Below are 21085 nucleotides of genomic sequence, written 5' to 3' on the forward strand. Positions count from 1 at the left end.
TCAGTCTCTCTGCCCCATGGTTATCCTCCCATTTTATGACTATATTTGACGTATGCCAATTACCTAGTACTTCACCTCTTCCCACACCCTGAAGTTGCCTTACGTCTAGTCCCCACCGTGTATCACTGGTGAATTAATCTTCTCAAAGCATTGTTTTGATAGTCTTACTTTCTTGTTCAAGCACCAGCAAGGATTCTCTATTACCAATTAGGTCGAATCTACACCCTTGTCTCTATTTTAACTCTACTGTACCTGTCCAATCGTACATTCTCCCTGCTTCCTGGTATACACCTTTAAAACAATAGTTCTCAGCCTCAGCTGCACACTATAATTACCTGGGAACTTTTTAAAAATACTCATATGTGGGCCCTACCTTAGGCCACTTAAATCATAATCTTTGGGAATGGAAACCACAGCTTTAGAGCAACAGAGTTTGCATTAAAATCACACAGGAGCAGGGTAGGGAGGGCCGTGGGGAGTGGCTGCTGGGGTTTTCATAATCTGAGGGGTGGGGGTGGGGGTGGGGCTAGCCTGAAGAACCTTCCTACTTGACAATACTCTGTACCCTCTGCCCTGCCCTACTAAATGCAGTCCTTAGACCATCTGGATAGGAGCTACCTGGAGCCTCTTTAAAATGTGGATCCCAGGCCCGGCCAGACTTACTGCATCAGAATTTTCAGAGGTGGGGCCCAAGAAGTCTTTTTTTCTTTTAAACAATCTTACTATACGGGAGACTGAAAGTGGTTAGTTACTTTCTACACATTTATAGTAAATTATTTACTGTAATATCTTGCAACGTATACTATTATCACAGATAAATGTTTTTGACAGTCACACTATTACCTAATAGAGAGCTGTCCTAGCTAAATAAAACTACTACAGAGGTAATCATTTTTTTAAATACAAGAGATAATTGAAACTGTAGGGGAGGAAAAACCGTTTCCCACACCAGGTTCGTTGACTGGGGCCCTGTAATCAGACTGACAAGAGACAGACTAACAAGAGAAAAACAGTTTATTAACGTGTGCATTGTGCTTACACAAGACCTCAAAGATGAGTAAGTCAAAGGAGCGGTCAGAATTTGGGCTTGTTCAGCATTTTAGCAAAGAACAATAATTATGTGGAGAAGCACAAGATAAAGGAGCTTTGAGCTTCTAGAGGCAGCAAATTGTGGGAAAAGAAACATATGGGGACCTAACGGTAGATAAGGGCTTGTTTTAGCAAAGTTTGTGATGTGAATTCCTCTGGTGCTGTCTTGGGGCTGATAAGGGCCCATAAGTGTCCCAAGTTGTCTCAGTGATTAACTTCTGTCCTTCCTGGTAAAAAGGAGAGGGGACACCTTTATGAATGTATGTCCTGCTTTTGGGCAAATAGTGAGAGGGCAGAGAGCTTTTCTTATATCTGCTTCTTCTCAATTGCCTTCAACTCAGAATAATCCTTATGCCCCAGTGGCATATTTGGGGTGACATATTGTGTACTCTAAACCACAATGACAAAAACCCACAATAACTAGTTAGTACATTTTTTCTTAGAATAGTGTGTGAAGAAGGGCTTTATGTGTTGAACAACTTTTTTTTTTTTTTGAGGAAGATTAGCCCTGAGCTAACATCTGCTGCCAATCCCCTTTTTTGCTGAGGAAGGCTGGCCCTGAGCTAACATCCTTGCCCATCTTCCTCTACTTTATATGTGGGACGCCTACCACAGCATGGCTTGCCAAGTGGTGCCATGTCTGCACCCGGGATCCAAACTGCCAAACCCTAGCCGCCAAAGCGTAATGTGTGAACTTAACCATTGCACCACTGGGCCGGCCCCTTTGAGCAACTTTAATATAATTTTCTGCACAATGTGTTCACAAAGTTTTTTTAATTAAAGTTTCCTAAGTTCTGTATGATATGGGGGAAAATATTGGTTCTACTTACCTCTCTATTATTTCAAAGAAGCTGAGTAAGAAATAAAGATTCTTCTAAGAGCAATTTCAAAAATAATTTGTTTTCAGTTTGCTTTTAGAATAAACATTCAAGAAGGAATGAGTCCTTTACACTCATCATAGTAAGAAAAGATTCTTGATTTTAATTCTCAAATTAAGTTCCTGTATTCTATACATATCAAACCTACTAAAATCAGTGTACATTTGTTATTTTAAAATCAGGCTCGTAGGGCCAGCCCTGTGGGGTAATGGTTTAAGTTCGTGTGCTCTGCCTTAGTGGCCCAGGATTCGTGGGTTCAGATCCCAGGCACGGACATAGCGCTGCTCTTCAAGCCATGCTGTGGCGGTGTCCCACATAAAATAGAGGAAGACTGGCACAGATGTTAGCTCGGCGACAATCTTCCTCAAGTAAAAAGAGGAAGATTGGCAACGGATGTTAGGTCAGGGTCAACCTTCCTCACACACAAAAAAATCAGGCTATTAAATGGCTGTTTGAAAACTAGATCAGTCTACTCACCCAGCCTATGCATATCATACCAATTAGCTCTGAATCATGAATTTTATCTTTCATATTTTCTTAGGCCCTTTAGGTAAAGTTTTTTGAAGTAAATGTACAAAAAAGTGCACAAATCATAGTTTATGCCTATTTTGAAGTTTATCTCTAATAATGCATACCTTTCTTATAAGATAGGCCCATTTTATTAGACACTTTAAGTCACATATATTTAAGACTGTGGAGAGCAGGAAATATCTGTAAACTTTTCCTTCTGTGTAATCAGATGCTTTGTGTGATGATTGAAGTAAAGTCTTTGTATTTATGGATTTAGAGTTCTGACTGAAGATTTTTTTTTATGTGTGTCTAAGGTTCCACGGTTTTTAATGTCCTCAGAGGCATTTTGGAGGTAGTAATTGGTGTGGCAGCTGGGGCTCTTCTTGGATTTTTTATTCAGTACTTCCCAAGCAGTGACCAGGTAAAGGAAACCATCTGTGGGAAAGTCGTGCTCTAAAATGTCACGGGAAAACATTCTGGAACACTCCCTCAGAGCCATGTGAAGGACGTGATTTAGCAAATGACCCCCATTTTAAAACTGCTTGCTGCTCTGTCAGTGCTGTCTGTGAGGCTTAGGAAGACAGCTAAACCTTGAAGATGTTAATGCAGTCCTGGGATTTTCTTCTCCTATTTATATTCTGTACACTTCAGCTTGCACTGTAAAACAAATAACATGAATTCCAAACTAATAGGATATGCAAGTCTTATTTTTATTTTCATTTTTTTGAGGAAAGATTAGCCCTGAGCTAACATCTGCTGCCAATCCTCCTCTTTTTGCTGAGGAACACTGGCCCTGAGCTAACATCCGTACCCATCTTCCTCTACTTTATATGTGGGACGCCTGCCACAGCATGGCTGGACAAGCAGTGCATAGGTTGCACCTGGGATCCGAACTGGCCAACCATGGGCCGCCGAAGTGGAACGTGCGAGCTTAACCACTGCGCCACCCAGCCAGCCCCGCAAGTCTTATTTTTTTAATTAATTTATTTTTTATTTTTATTATTATTCATAATACTCAACTAAATCAAGATATAAAATGGTTCTTTGGGCCCACGGTTTTAGTGTCAAAATACCTTAGATTCTAATACTATCAAATAGATAGACCTTAACATTTCATTAAAATATAGTCTCTTTCTCACCGAGTAGATTGAAGTTCTTTACTGTACATAGTGATTCTTAATGAGAAACAAAGGCTTGTTTGTTTTCCTTTACCCTCTTTAGTCTCTTCTGATAGGTAAACATATAAAAACCTTTTCTTTTCTAAAAGAATTGGTGTTATTTTGAGATTTCAGAGCATTTTGAATGGAATTCAAATCTTAACTGAAGTAAAACTTTAATTAAGAAAATTAATGTTTGCATTATCAGAATGTATGTTGATTTGAATTTTTATTGTGCTGCAAAAAAACTCCAAGTAAAATAGTCTGTAAAAGATTTTATGAATGCATAAAAGAAAATTCAAGGATTTTCTAATTATGCAACAAAGTACAAAGAAAAATGATGGCTTACATTTTGTTGCTTACTGTGTATAAAATGACAGGTGAGTTGAGTAAAGTCCCGCTGTGCTCATCAGGGCAGCGACTATCTACATGCAGCTCCAGCAGACACAGGACATTTCCAGAGACAGTACAGACATAGAAATTTCCAGCATCACTGATCGTTCTGTTGGGAAGCGCTGATCTAGTGCAATCCACACAATAACCCATGAAGAGAATACCTTTAATATGACCATTTCACTGCTGAGGCTCAGGGAGAGATGACTTAAACAAGGTCACGTAGCTAGAACGCCGTAGAGCTGGGTATGAACTCAGTTCATCCACTGCCAGGGCCTGTGCGCTTCCAGTCGAACCCTTCTAAGGACCTGCTGCCTTCTAAAGCAATCAAGAAGTTTAAAGGCTGAACAGGGACAAGTAACGAAAGAGAGGAGCACATTGCTTAGATTTTAAAAATCAACACCACAGACTCCTCTCAGTCTACAGCCACCTAGAGTTTCTTGGTATTCAAAGATTTAGAAAGAAGAACTGGAGAGCATCACATTAAAGAGTAAATAGAGAACCTAAAAATAATAGAGATATCATATCTTTAAGCTTCACAAAAACCCCATGATGTAACTGCTTTCAAGGAGGAGGAAACAAAGCTTGGAGAGGCTAAGTAATATGGCAACTGCATAGCCAATGGTGGGAAAGAGCTTGCATTTTAACCCTAATTTGTCCACTTCCAAAGCCCACACACTCTTTTCTGCTGCTCCGTTCAGCCCTGCGGACTTCTGCGTCAATGACTTCAGAGGAGGCTCACTGAGGTTCCTGAACGGGGAAGCTGCATTTGTACACATGCTAACTCTACTTTTGTTAAGGAAAAGAAAGTAAATGTTATGTCATGCATTTATGTGCACAGATACAGACATTTTTATTTTCTACTAAGTCCTGAATATGGAAAAATCAATAATTAAAAATCAGTTCTATGAAATAATTGAGCTAATCCACGTTTTTTCTCCTCAAGGACAAACTTGTATGGAAGCGGGCGTGCCTTGTTTTGGGGCTGTCTGTGCTGTCGGTGTTCAGCAGTGTGTATCTTGGTTTCCCTGGGTCAGGAGGACTGTGTACGTTGCTCATGGCTTTCCTTGCAGGCATGGGATGGAGCAGTGAAAAGGTGAATTTCATTTTAAGTTCTTCTTCTCATGACTACTTTCTGATTAGATTAGTTTTTTTCCAGATACTTTCATAATATCAAGTTAATGAAATTAATCATAAGAGCTATTTTCTGTACATATACAAATGTATGCCCAAATGCACACATACACTTCCTTTTTTCCTGTTACATACCAATCTATAACTTGATGTTTTTACTTAAAATGTATCATGGTCATATTTCCATGATGCCTCCCTTATTCTTTGTAAGGGTTGCAGAGTATTGCATTGTATAGCTGTACTGTACTTTATTTAACCAGTTTCCTGCCTAAATTTAATTTAACAGACATTTAAATTGTTTCTAATTTTCTGCCAAGACAAAAAGTGCATCAATAAAATATCCTTGCATATACCACTAAGACACTATCAAGTCTAAGAAGCACCATTATTTTACATGCCACCAAGAGAGAAAAAGAATGCTGCCAATTAAACTATGACATCACTTCCTAATTTCAGAAATGAAAAAGTGTGTTTCTTAAAATCAACAAAATATAGCATATCTTTGAGTGTATCTATAGGATTAATTTCTAGAAATAGGATTTCTCTATGAAAGAGTATGCACATTGATACTTTTGATAGTATCAATTTGCCCTTTTTTAACGTATGCTTTTTAAAAATTTTTTGGTGAGGAAGATTGGCCCTGAGCTAACAGCTATTGCCAATCTTCCTCTTTTTTTCCTCCCCAAAGCCCCAGTACGTAGTTGTATATCCTAGTTGTAGGTCATTCTAGTTCTTCTATGTGGGACGCCGCCACAACATGGCCTGACAAGCGGTGTGTAGTAGGTCTGTGCCCAGGATCCAAACTGGTGAACCCAGGCCGCCAAAGCAGAGTGCACGAACTTAACCACTCAGCCATGCAGCCAGCCCCTTGAGTTGCCCTCTTAAACAGCAGTACCAATTTATATTCCCACCAACAGTTTGTGAAAGGATCTGTTTTTCTGATCTGTGTACTTTCAATCTTTAGATATTTTGCTAATCTGACAGGTGAAAAATGTTTCTCATTATTGATCTGATTTGTATTTCTTTACAAGTGGAGCTAATCATCTTGTCATATATTTACTAGCCAGTTTATTCAAAAGCCTGTGCCCATTTTTTACGATTGTCTGTTTTTCTTACTGACTTTCAAGATCATTAAAATTATTCATTTCCTTTATGTGTATTATGGAAATTAGCTGGTTGCCATTTATTTAATTTCAAGGTACATTTTTATGGATTTGAACTTGAGAGGATCATATACTATTCTGCTTCATGAAGAAATTAGATGTGGGTGACCTAAACTAAATACACATATATCATTTGGGAAAACCAAAGACAACTGTTGAAAATAATTCAGCTTAAAATAATACTACATGAAAAATATATGTTGATTATCAGTCCTGAGGTTGGGTGTGCAGTGCCCTGCAGGTGAGCGGTCTCTGCAGAGGTCTGTAGAGGCAGGGCTTCACTGTGGGCACATGGCACTCCGTTGGAGGCTTTCACTCTCGGGAGGCAAGACATGTGCAGTTGGGCATCCCTTTGCTGTAGAGGAGGGTGGATTGGTGGGGCTGCCTGGAGCCTTGTGTAGATAAGGGACTGAGGCCCCAGGAAAGCAGGCCGCAGTGGATTGGGCTTTGCAGGCAAGGAGCAAGGCTCTGCAGAGCCCTGCTGCAGGCACTGCATGGGCCCAGGGCTGCTGCGTCCTCCTGGGGAGGCTTGGCTGTAAGGCTTATTTCAGGTCTACTTTTTTTTCCTTAGCAGCACCCGTATTATTAAATTCTCCTTTGTGATTTCACGTAACTTAACATCTGACAAGAGGAAAGCTAAAACATAAACTTCCCAGTATAAATTGGGTCCTCTTATCATCCCTCATCTCTTGTAAACATTTGCTCTTGTCAAAATTTGCTTTTCCGTGGCTTCACTTTCCTTGCAGGCCGAGGCAGGTGATCACACATTGCTGTTCAGTCTCAGGTCTGATCTCAGCTCCCTGGCTCCTCGCTGAGCGCTCACTGCTGAGTGCCTTCCATCCTGCCTGGGCTGCTGACCAGCGCACTGCTCTCGGAGCACTCTGGCCCCCTTGTCCGGGACAGAGCTCGCAGTCTTCACTCCGTGAAGGCATGCCACTGTGTGTGCACTGTGACCCTTGTCGAGCATCTGGGAGCTTGCCTGACATTAGCATTTTACAAACTGTCCCTTCACTTTTGAATGGTAACCTTTTTTAGCATTTAAAAAAATAAATTACCAAAGAGAATATTGTTTAGAATAAAGTTTATTTGATTTCTGAGTATGAAAGCGGTATATGCTTATTGTAGAACTTTGAAAAATTTTTTAAAAGTCAGATAAAAGGAAAGAAAAAATGATTTGTAATTTCTCCACCTAAAGCCAACAGCTCTGTAAACTATTTTGGTTTATTTCCTTTCATTTATTCAACAGGAAAATTCTCAAATATGCTTGTAGTAAGTTTCTTCAAATTGAATTTTATAGGTAAATGCTTTCTGTTGTCACTTGTTTAAAAGTCTTCAAAAATTACAACCAACTCATTATATTATACTGTCATGGGTGAAAAGAGGGAAGAGAATTAATCAATTTTTATTGCCACTCCGTATGGCCCTGTGCTAGCCAGTGAGGGGATATTCTCATTTATTCTCATCAAAAAAACCTTTGAAAAAATATTACCATTTACATTTTATAGAGACTGTAAGTCAGAAGGACTTAAATAACATGTCCAAGGTCACAAAATTAGAAAGTGGCACTGGGATTTAACTCAGGTTTATCGACTCCAAAGTGACCAGAATATACCATCATTGTGCAGGGCACGTTTTTATGTTTCGACATCTATTCGAATAACATATAGCAAGTGTATTAAAAACATTATACTTCCAAACTTTGCAATTTCAGATTGTTTGTAAATTAATAAATGATAGGATAAAAAATAAACAGTGAAAAGGAACCATATCATTTGGAATAGAACATAAAAGAGTAGTTTTAGCAACAGACGTCGAGGGGAAGACGGGTGCCCACCGCAAGTGGACGTGAGCCACTCGCGCAGAAGACAAGGGAGGGGGCCCGGCCAGTTCCGGTTACACGATTCTTCAGAAAACGAGGATGTGAGTCATGTAGAAAAGACCGTTATAAACCAAACAAATCATCTGTTTTTCTGCATTTGCCATAACTTTGCCTGAATTGCCAGCAGCCTGGCTGATTACATAGAAGATCAATGTAATCCCAAAACCCGGAGAGAGAACTGACAGCTTTTTTTTTCATATTTACCTCTGGTTAATCTCCTATGTATGTCTCTTTACACACACACACACACACACACACACACACGTGGATGCACCATAAGCTTTTTAAAACCAGTCTCTGCTATTTTAAATTATGCTGAAATCCAATATCGTTTCCTTAGGGCAGATTCTTAATGCTAAATTTTTTGGGTCAAATAACATGAACATTTTTAGGTTTTTGACACGTATTACCAAACTGGTTGCTTTCTAGAGTTGTATCCATTTACTTTTCCACCAGTAATATGTGAGGTACCTATATCATTACATCGTCATCAGCTTAGAATAATGTTTATCCAACTTTAGCACCACCTGGAAGTCTTGTTAAATTGGACTTGTGGACCCCACTCCCGAATTTCTGATTTAGTTAGACTACGGTGGGGCCTGAGAATGTGTACTTCTGATCAGTTACCAGGTGATGCTGATGCTGCTTCCCTGGGGACCACACTTTGTGAAACACTGCCTTAGAATATTATTGTTTTTAATTTTTATCCTTACTGATAGTCAAAAGTGGTATCTTTTTTTGTTTTATGCCTCCTTGCTTAACAATAAAATTGAATGCTTTTTCATATATTTAGCTATTTGTATTTTTTCTTTTTCTTTGATAGGTTTTTTGTCCATTATCTCCTAAAGTTGAATGTACTGATTATATATATGATATTAGCCCTTTGTGCCTTTTTTTATTGTTCATTTTTAACACACAAATATCTTATAGTTTCACGTGGTCCGATCTATCAATCTCTTATTATGACCTTTCCTCAGTTTATTTTTTCTTAAAGATTCCTTTCCTAGTGAAATCTTACCTATGTTATCTCATTTATTCTTTGCAATAACCTTGAGAGGTAGATACGAGACCCATTTTACAAATGAGGATACCAAGGCCTAGAGATAGTAGATAGAGTGCCTAAGGTCACCAAGCTAATAAGTGGCAGAGCCAGGATGAAAACACACTGTTTGAGTATATGAAAATGATTTCCTAAAGACAGGGTAAAAAAACCTTCATTGAATCACTTATATGGCAGACACTCTCCATATCTTTTCTAATTTAGTACTCAGGCAAGTCCCTACTTCTGGAGGCACCAAATCAATGAGTCCAGGTTTTGGACTGCTTTTCCTCCTTGTTCCATGGTGTAGCATAGGGTCTGAGCACTCAGACTTCCTGGATTAAGCTCAGCCCTACACCTGAGTAGCTGTATGCCCATGTACAAAGTATCTGACTTCTCAGTCTTCGATTTCCATATCTCTCAAGTGGGGAATGATAATAGCAACAACTTCGTAGAGTGGAGGATTAAGTGAAATAATCTATATAAGGCAAAGTGCTTAGTCAGAACACACTAATAATTTTTATGACTATCTCTGAGCAGCACAATGTAATAAAAAGAGCATAAAATTTAATCTATGGAAATTGGGATTCCAGTCCCAGAGATTCTACTGTCTAGATGTGTAATCCCAAGCAAGTCACTTACCTTCTCTAATACTCAGTTTCCTCAACTGTACACTGAGAAAAATAATAATAATCACTAAAGAATTATTGTGGCTATTATGTGGGAAAATGGAAATAAAACACTTGTAAACTCAGTGCTGTAGCTATATTGTTGTTGAATTATGCTTTGACAAGCTACAATATTTTATAAAATTTTGTTTGCGCCTGTAGTTTTCTGACATTATCTCATACTTTCCTGCTTGGTTTTCCTTGTAATCTTGCCATTATTGTATTCAAATGCACTCACTTTTTTAAGGCCTTTTTCATCTATATTTTTCATCTGTTTTCAAATGCAGTGCTTCTTCTGATGACTTTAACAGCTACAGGATGTTTTTCTTGATATATTTTCAATCTTCTGAATCTTGAAATCTTCTCTCTAAGAAGAGAAGTGTCAGCTTAAGTAGATATTTAACTCATGATGAAACTTCTGTTTCTCTTAACTTTCTCTTTTTGTCCATAATGGAAAGTGATTTCCATTGTTGAAGATTCTTACTAATGGTGCATACAGATAGGTAAAGTGGCCTTAACTTTCAGTGGACACCACAGTCTTCATTCCTCTGAACTCATGTCTTCTTTTGTACTTAGCCTATTTGATGACTCCTTTTTCTTTCTTTTTTTTTTCCTGAGGAAGATTCACCCTGAGCTAATATCCATTGCCAATCTTCTTCTTTTTATTTTTGCTTGGGGAAGATTGTCACTGAGCTAACATCTGCACCAGTCTTCCTCTACTTTGTATGTGGGTCACCACCACAGCATGGCTGATGAATGGTGTAGGTCCACGCCTGGGATCTGAACCTGCAAACCTGGGCCACCAAAGTGGAGTGTGCCAAACTTAACTACCACACCACGGGGCCAGCCCCTCTATTTTCTTTATAAACAGATTCATTTTAGTTTTGAAGTTACAAAAAAACCCACAAGAAGGTACATTGTGGCTCCTCTCTCATCTTTAAGTTTTACAATATATAGGGCCATGTCTGATATTAAATTAGTCTACAGTATTACAATCAAAAACCAAATCGTGGGGCCAGCCCTGGTGGTCTAGTGATTAAGTTCAGCATGCTCCGCTTTGGTGGTCTGGGTTCAGTTCCCAGGCGCAGATGTACACCACTTGTCTATCAGTGGCCATGCTGTGACAGCAGCTCACATACAAAATAGAGGAAGACTGGCAACTGATGTTGGCTCAGGGCGAATCTTCCTCAGCGAGAAAAAAAAAAAAAACCAAATTGTGGCCTTTGTCCAAGTTTAGAAATAAAAACAATTTGATAGAGAAAACTCAATATGCCTCTGCTTTCATTGGAGTTCTCAGTACATGAAATACTTTCGAGGACTTCTGTTAAGCCATTAGTCATGGCAACAGAAGGCTAAGTAACCTAAAATTAATGGAGTTGATTTTTGTTCTTTACAACTATGGATATCAGCTAAAGTCTGAACTTTAGCTATGATATACTCTAAAAACTAAATTAAAAAGTAAAATTTAAAGATATGTAGAAGGGTGGCATCTGGACCTTAGTTTGGCAGACGATTCACTGTCATTAAGTGATAAAGGATCTTGGACGTTATCTAATGTAAACCTCTCATTTTACAAATGAGGAAAATTAGGTGCTGAGAGGCGAGTGGCTTGCAGTTGGTGTGTGGCAGAATTTGAACCTCAGTCATGATCTGATTCCTTACGATGTGAAAACATAACTTTATAATGATATAGGAATAGAACTATATAAATAAATCAACCAACCCCTCATATACGGTGTCTTTAAACATTTATAAACTAAGAGGAAATAGAATCTTCACCTTAATAAACATACCAGAAATAACAAAAATTAAGAAAATAGGGAAACGAGGTAATCCTCCTTTGTCAAACTGCTGAGTACGTAAATGAAAGTATAGATCCTTAGATGTGTAAAAATGGTAAAAAAATGTTAAAATGTCGTTCAAAAACATAGATTCTTATTAGTTGATTGAAAAAATCTGTTAAATGTAAATTCTTAGACACTGTTAAGGGTACTGCTAAATTGCCCTACAAAAAAAGCATTATCAATTTGCTCTCCTACCAATTGCTGAGTTTCCTTACAGTCTTATAAATACTAGACATTATTAAAACTTTTTAGTGTTTTTTTCCAATATGATGGCTCCCCCCCCCAAAAAAATATATGGTATATCATTTTAATTTGTGTTTCTCTGATTACTGAGTTTTAGTATCTCATGTTTTTTGGCCCTTGTGTTTCTTCTGGTACAAATTACTTGTGCGTATGCCTTGCCCATTTTTCGATTAGGTTCTATGTCTGTTTCTTATTGATTGGATATTGCTCCTTATTCTGTTACACATAGTACAGATATTTTCCCCTGGTTTGTCACCTATCCTTTTTTATGGTTTCTTTTGCCACAAAATATTTTCGTTTTATTCTAGTCAATTATGTCAATCTTTTCCAAGGGTTTTTGTATTGTGTGTTATAAAGTTAGTACTTATATCAATTAGGGTCTTAGAAGGAATGAGAAACCATATAGTAACTGGAATAGGGAAAGCTTATTATTAACCATACTAGGGATTGTCTTGTAAGATGTAAAGAGGCCCCTAAAGAATATAGGAATAGCAGCTATAAACCCCTAGGGCTGAGATGCAGCATCCGCTTCCACCTCCCCACCCCACCCCACCTACTTCGGCACCCAGGGCTGAGAATCCAAGCCTTGTTAGAGCCTTGGTTCACTGGATGGCAGAGAAGTCACCATGGTACCCTGCCTGCAGAAGTTGCTGGAAATCTACCCTCTAAAGGTGTATGGGGTGGTATGTTGCCCAGGGCAGTTGGCTATGAAATCACCCGAGGAGGAGGCTGGGGGCAGCTGCTGACCGCTGAGTGCTGCTGGCCGCCATACACCCTAGGAGCCTGGCTCTGGAGAAGCCACCCGGGCTGCAGGACCCGGTGCGGAAGCATCCTGCTAGGAGGAGCCACCGAACCAGACGAGCGCCTTCCTCTTGGAGTAGCTCTTGGGCGCCCTCTAGTGGCAAAATTTAATATGGTCCAGCTAGCAAAGGGGAAAGACTTAAAAGGGTCCAGCTCCATCTTCTTTTTTTTTTTTTTTTTGAGATTTTATTTTTCCCAAGCCCCCCGGTACATAGTTGTGTGTTTTTAGTTGTGGGTCCTTCCAGTTGTGGCATGCGGGATGCCACCCCAGCATGGCTTGTTGAGCAGCGCCACGTCCACATCCAGAAATCGAACTGGCGAAACCCGCGGCCGCCAAAGCAGAGCGCGCGAACTTAACTACTCGGCCACTGGGCCAGCCCCTGGCTCCATCTTCTGCAGAGCAACAATTGAAAGGAGGATTTGGAGCCGAGGGGCAGTAAGTTAATAACTGGCACAGCACTTCACTATACCGGAATTTTATTTTTGTGCATGATTTGAGATAGTCATAAACAGTATTCTTTTATAATAAAATAAAATTGGAAACAACTTAAAGGTCTATTAATAAAGAAATGGTTGAATAAACTATGGTACTTCCATATCATACATTATTATGCAGCAATAAGGTGCATTTCTAGATATATGTATAAATATTACAAGATCTTTTAATCATATTGTTGAGTGAAAATTAACTATAAAGTAATACTAAGTATTATGGACACACACATCATGTATTCAGAAGTCGAAGTCCTCCTGAGATGACTTGATGAGATTCTTTATAGTTAACATCCTTTTGCAAACCAACACCAACGCACCTTATGTAATACCTTAACTGTTAGAAGTATCTTTATGCAATTTTTTGCTGTATTCTAGCTACCTTCTTATTTATAGATGCCACATAGATAAAGCCTATCTCAGGTCAAATTGACTCAGATTTCAAATTAGTAAAATTCTTAGATCTTCTAACTTCACATAATAAAAATCCCTGTATGTGTATGTGTGTTTCTTTTAGGCAGAGGTTGAAAAGATTATTGCAGTGGCCTGGGATATCTTCCAGCCCCTTCTCTTTGGACTGATTGGAGCAGAGGTATCTATTGCATCTCTCAGACCAGAAACTGTGGGTGAGAATTTCAAAGTAGTGTTTTTGCTAAAATCAACTTTTTATATTCAGTTGTAGTATCTGTAGTAGGTTTATATTTGGTGGTTCCCATTGTCACAATTATATAAAAAGTTAATACTGATCTTTTAAGCAGTTGGTTAGAAAAGAATGTTTGTCAATCTAAGACAGTAAATTTTATGCCTTCAATATTGTTGCTTGTAAAGAAAAGTGTCGCTCTTAACTACTATCAAGAAAATGCAGGCCTTAAAATTTTTTTCCAACGATAAGAATGTTCATCTAGGCTTGTCCTGATCAAGGGCCAGAATTTTAAAGATAATTAGGCAGTTCTATAATATGTATCCATGGGATAGAAATGTTTGTTCATTCATTCTTTTATTCATTCATACATTCAAAAGCCATCATATTAAAACTGTTGACTTTTAGTACCATACTCAAAAATTAATTTGTACACGTATACAGATGGTCCCCGACTGACGATGGTTTGACTTAGGATTTTTTGACTTTACCATGGTATGAAAGTGATATGCAGTCATTAGAAACCATACTTCGAATTTTGAATTTTGATCTTTTCCCCGGCTAGCGATATGCCATATGATCCTTTCTCGAGATGCTGGGCAGCCGCCAGTGAGCTGCAGCTCTAGTCACCACAGGATCATGAGGGCAAACGACCCATACACTTCTACCCTTTCTGTTTCTCAGTTTCAGTAAGTATTCAAGAAATTACATAAGATAGTGAACATTTTATTATCAAATAGGCTTTGTATTGGATGATTGCCTAACTGTAGGCTAATGTAAGTGTTCCTAGTACATTTAAGGTAGGCTAGGCTAAGGTATGATATTTGGTAGGTTAGGTGTATTAAATGCATTTTTTTCTTTTTCTTTCTTTCTTTCTTTCTTTTGGTGAGGAAGATTGGCCCTGAGCTAACATCTGTTGCCAATCTTCCTCTTTTTGCTTGAGGAAGATTGTCGCTGAGCTAACACCTGTGCCAGTCTTCTTCTAATTTGTATGTGGGATACCGCCACGGCATGACTTGAGAGCGGTGCTAGGTCCACACCTGGGATCCAAGCCTGGGAACCCTGGGCTGCTGAAGCGGCAGGTGCGAACTTAACCACTATGCCACCAGGCCAGCCCAAAGTGTATTTTTGACTTACAATATTTTGACTTAAAGTTGACTTTCAACTTATGATTGGTTTATCAGGATGTAACCCCATCGTACATCAAGAAAGACCTGTACTCATTATTTCCTTCTTTTCTTGCATCACAGTATTATTCCGTCCATACTAGGGATCCCATCCCTGCCACCTCCTTCTAGATCTCACACAGAGTCTCCCCTTTTTCTGACACATCTTCAGATATCCTTGTCACAGCTTTCTCTTCTGCAGAATTGAAACAGATTTTAATCTCTCCTATCTTAAAATAGTATCTTTCTATTCTGACGCATGTGACAACATAGATGAACCTGAGGACATTACACTGGGTAAGATAAGCCAGTTACAGAAAGACAAATCCCGCATGATCCCACTCCTGTGAGGCATCCAGAGGAGTCAAATTCATAAGGACAGAAAGGAGAGCGGTGGCTGCCAGGGTTTAGGCGGGGAAATGGGGACTTGCTGTTTAATGGGTGTAGAGTTTCAGCTTTGCAAGATGAAAATGTTCTGGAGATTGGTTGCACAAAAATGTGAGTGTTTAACTTAATGCTGCTGAACTGTACACTTAAAAATTGTTAAGATGGTAAATTTTACGTGTATTTTACCACAGTCAAAATTTGAATAAATATATATACATATATATATATATATCCCTTCTTCATTTCACTTCCCCCCTCACCTACCACTCTCTCTCTTCCTCTTTTCAAACTTTTCTAAAGAGGTAACTGTGTCCCCCTTTTCCATTTCAACTCTCATGCCCTCCCTCAGAACATTTCAGCCCAGCTTCTGCCCCATTCCACAACCAGCCCCGCCCTCACCACGGTCGTATTGCTGGATACACGAAATACGTGTTAGTCTTGACTTGACTTGATCTCTCAGCAGCATTGGACGCTATTGACCTCTTTACAACACTTTTTACGTTGAATTTTTACATTTTCCAGTGCCCTCTGAGTCTTCCTTTACACTATATATGGCTTAAGTGCTGCTCTTCCTCCAAGTTCTTTCAAAAGATTTCTACACTTCACGCTGGGTATCATTTCTCTGAGCTCAGCTACACTCAGTGGCTTCGATTATAAACTATGTAATTGCAAAATCTTTATCTCGAATTCAACATAGCCAGTTGCTGCTTGGACATCACCACTTGTAAATCCCACAAAACTTGAGGCTCAGTGTGTCCAAGGCTTCCTCATCATCCTCCCCAGACTGCTCCCTCCTGGGAATGGGATCGTCCCTTTTGTATCTTGTACTTAAGGCAACAAATACTTTTGAAAATCTACCACGCTGGGAAAAATGCCCTCCAATAAAGAGCCACAGAACCTTTTCATAAAGAAACCATGTTGCAGATTCACAATAGAGCATCAAGCAATGTCTGTCTGGTGTTTTACCAGCCTCTTGAACTTGAGAAAGTTATTTATCCTTTCTGATCTTCATTTTTTTTCAACTGTAAAGTGAGAATAATTACTCCACAGGTTGTAAAGATTAAGTAAAGAGATGCATTTAAAGCTTAATACAGAACCTAGCACAGAGCAAGCACTCAACAAATGTTACTTTTTCAAAAACCACCCTATTACCTAGTACTCACCTTAGCTTTGCCTTTCTCAGGTCCGGTAGCTTGCCTTGCCCTAGTCACAATCTCTTATTTTGCAAATCAGAATGAACTTACCTTTATCAGCAAAGGATTCTGAAGGACTGAACGAAGTAGCTGTACACATCAGCCAGGGTGATGGGCAGTCAGTGCACACACCAGTATGGGGAAACAGGTGTAGAAGCCAGTGTCTATTCTGACTGGTCAGTGCCCAGCCAGCTCTCTTCTGACTGCCTGATTGCCTCCATACTTGCTGATAAATATTTTGAATATCACCTCTGGTCTTATCCTCTGTAAAGAATTCTCAACCACTTTGATGAAAATATTAAGTTTTTTCTCTTCTGCGCCCTCTTACCGGTATATTTACACTGCACTCACCTTTTGGTTCTTTATGTTTCTGTCTTCCTCTGACTTTGGAGTTCATGGAGGCAAAGTCTGTACGTTATGCGTGTTTGGGTATCAGAACCTAGTCCAAATTCTGTTATGCGTAGTTATAGTTTAATAAATTCTTGTTAAATAAACACATGGGAAAAAGTGTGGTTCTTGCTATAAAGCATAAGATAAATAACATTCAAATCTCCTTTGTGGAAATTCAAATATATTTAGTTAATTTCTGGCTTTAATTTAGGGCAAATACCTTCTTTTAAACAAATGGTCTGATTGATCCTTAATATTGATGTTTTGACAAATTATGCCTAATCATTTTTGTCTTTTTAATTTTTTAATGTTTTTAGATTATTTCTGTTGATAGAATTTTGAATCAATAATCAGGAGATTCCATTTCTTCCCCAGTATTTCGTTATGTCTAAAAATTGAGTATTTCTTACAGGCCTTTGTGTTGCCACCCTGGGTATTGCAGTACTGATACGAATTTTGACTACATTTCTGATGGTGTGTTTTGCTGGTTTTAACATAAAGGAAAAGATATTTATTTCATTTGCATGGCTTCCAAAGGCCACAGTCCAGGTAATGATGGATCTTAACTCCTATTTCAATATGATCCCTTAAAATTTTGAATAAGAGGGCTTGTCCAAATTTGGTGAACAAAAGTAACTAAAGTTTGATTTATGAAAAGAATTTTTACTAATCTACTCTAAAAGTTTTATTTTTGGTATGCTGATTCCTTTAATATGATGGCTCATTTAAATTTCTTTAGATCTCCAGGGTACAACTGAAAATCCAATAAATCCCTATGTTACTAGAAAGCAGTAGTAGAGGGAGGGAAGAGTTTGAATTTTCATCAGTCAGAGCTCTCTGAATCACCTAGAGATTTTTCGTTTTGATGTCTTCTAAGAAGAGAGTGAAACAGAAATAGCGCGGCCCATGTTAGTGTTTGGAAATACTTCACTGTCAATATGATTGATGATCAGTTATGCTCAACCTCGGTCTTTATATATAATGGAGAAAGATTTATTGAGAAACAACTCAGAAAATGCTTTATTGATTTCCTAGATTATTAGTTAATATTAAATTTTTCAAACTAGCTGTACTTCCTGTCAGTTGTCTCAATCACATGACCCAAAATTTGTGCACTCTAACAAGGCACTAACAGGTGCTTGAAATTATTGACCATGCATTTGGTAGAATACCTATAATTGCTAATTAAATTAGAACTGTATAGATTATCATTTGTTGCAAATAGCCCTGATTGTATTGTATATTTTCAGACTAATTATAGCAAACAAGATTTAACTGTTGCATCCTTGATTATTTTGCAATTATTTAAATATGTAAATTTCTATTTCATGAGATGAAAATCAGATATTTTTAATTTAGGAAACTTTGAGGGTTGTGTATGCTCTGTAACTATATGCCAGATTTGGTGTGGCTATAGGTTTGGGCATTATCCCAGAGAAGTTTTTTTTTCATCAGACTTTGAAAGATGTCTGGGACATAATGGCTAAGAATACTGTGAGGTTTATATGGTACAATAAGTGGAATAGTTTCTCCCTCAGTGTCTCCAGCTTCTACACTACTTCTGGTAACTTTATTAGGTAACTATCAAAATAATTACTCTAGTAGCTTTGGTTTGAAAGATTTGTTTCTAAAGGTTAAAATTTGAAAGACAGCACTTTCCTGCTGTCAAAGCAAATTTATAATAAGGAGAAATTATCTTGGATGTGGTGAATAATGTATGTACTGTGAAGCAAGTATTGTATGGAATTTTCTTTTTTCTTCTTTTGCCACTGCCTAAGAAACAAGACTTTCTTGTATGTTTTTTTCCATATTAGTGTTCTTCAAACTTTTTGGTCCATGACCTGCTGTAAGAAATATATTTTAAATCACAATATATTTTAAATCAGCATACCTACAAACCTCAAAACATACACACACAACGGAGAACTGAAAGAGAAATATACATTGTAATGAGTGCAGTTCTTGCCAAGACTTCTTGAAATGTTGAATTAGTTATGGTACAAGGAACCTGAAATAACAAAGAGCCCTCACATACAGGGACTAAGTGAGATAGATTTTTCCTTCTCTCCCACCAGCAGTCCAGCATGGACACTCCAGAGCTGGCAGGGTGACACTGTCCTCAGCATGTGCCTTCCATCAGTTCACCATTTCTCATCAGGGGGAAGGGGAAAAAGAATGATGTGCAAGTGTCCATTTCTCTTCAGGGAACAATCCAAAAGTAGCATTTATCACTTCTGCTCACCTCTCAGTGGCCAGAACTTAGATATATAGCTTCATCTAGTTGCAAAGAAGGATGAAAAAAAGTCTTGGTTTGGACAGCAATGTGACCAGCTAACACTCAGGAGTTCTAGTTTAGAAGGGAAAAGGGGCATTCAGATATTTGTGGGCAATTAGTAGTCTCTGCCATTGTGTCTCATCCACACCAGCATTCTCTCTTCTGATTCATTGTCCTAGAGGACAACATTGTTGTGTTTTGTGGAATAAGGGAATAACCAGATTGATTAATATATTATTTTCCCAAGTGCACTAATATGGCATTTTGCCTCTAAAAGAAAATGAAGGTTTTCATAATACTTCCCAGTAGACAAATTTTAAATAAAACATTTCACCAAGACCTAAGGCAAAGAGTTCACCAAATACCTAATAAGATTACCTTCAAGTTTTGACAGTGCCTACCACTTTCAGGTTTCTTTATGTTTAACAATTAGTTTAGCTCTATAGCAATACATATTCTTATGTTTTTTCATTTAAAACTTTGCCATCTTCCAGTAAGTATCACTACACTTTTTTTAAAAGATTGGTATCTGAGCTAACATCTGCTGCCAATCTTCTTTTTTCTTCTTCTTCTTCTCCCCAAAGCCCCTCAGTACACAGTTGTACATTCTAGTTGTGAGTGCCTCTGGTTGCGCTATGTGGGACGCCGCCTCAGCATGGCCTGATGAGCGGTACCATGTCCACCCCCAAACTAGCAAAACTCTCAGCCGCTGAAGTGGAATATGCAAACTTAACCACTCGGCCACAGGGCTCACTGCACTTTTTCATCTTGTTCTTTTTTAATTCCAGATTCCTGAAGATAAAAGAGTGAGATGACCAGTGACTTTCTTTACTCATAAGGAATTTAGTATACAGAATCGTCTTATAGTCAATTATATCATGAGGCTGTATTTACCTTGTGTTTTGAAATATATTTGCCTGATATTTTTGTAACCCTGCCTTCTGCAACTAAGTACATATGAATCACCATCCCTTCCCCATGCCAGGGCAGGAGAATTTTCAGAATACCAAAACCAATTGCAGTACACTTTGAAAGAAAGAACTTTCTTAGTTGAACAAAAGAACAAGCAGTTTGTTTTTGCAAATGATAAAATAATTCACCTTTTTTCTATGTGCCTGTCTTATATGCCTGTGTCCAACTTTACCATTAAACTTTTACAGGCTGCAATAGGATCCGTGGCCTTGGACACAGCAAGGTCACATGGAGAGAAACAATTAGAAGAATATGGAATGGATGTGTTGACAGTGGCATTTTTGTCCATCCTCATCACAGCCCCAATTGGAAGTCTCCTCATTGGTTTGCTGGGCCCCAGGCTTCTCCAGAAAGCTGCACATCAAAATAATGATGGAGAAGTTCGAGGAGAGCCCTCTGAAGAAGTTTAGAGGTGAAAAGAGAGAATGCTAAATATATGATTAGAAAGCTGTACCAGAGGCTGCTTTTATCAAGATAGATATTGAAATATATAATATTTAAGCTTAAAATGTAACAGAACTTAAAGTGTGGTTATTTCTTTAAACAGCATTTTCAGCCATTACCCTTTCCATGTAGGTGGTAATGTTCTACATTTCTAGCCTGATTTCTCTATCTTCTTCTTTTTGCTTCAAACACTCCATCATTATCTTAATCTGTGTGGGGAGAAATACTCTTTAATGTACTACCACGATATCAGATTAACAGGGGAAAGACCGAGTTCGGTGTGGCGTTCTGCTGGCCAACAGCTCGCTCTGAGTGACTGTTGCCGCCA

The 21085-nt window shown here is 38.5% G+C and overlaps 1 pseudogene; it reads left to right on the forward strand.

The window, feature by feature from the left end:
• Window positions 1–20832, forward strand: part of LOC139044050 (sodium/hydrogen exchanger 9B2-like) — a 42080-nt pseudogene extending 21248 nt beyond the window's left edge.
• Window positions 20833–21085: the final 253 nt, after the last annotated feature.

Source organism: Equus asinus, unplaced genomic scaffold, assembly GCF_041296235.1.
Source record: "Equus asinus isolate D_3611 breed Donkey unplaced genomic scaffold, EquAss-T2T_v2 contig_545, whole genome shotgun sequence".
Lineage (NCBI taxonomy): Eukaryota > Metazoa > Chordata > Mammalia > Perissodactyla > Equidae > Equus > Equus asinus.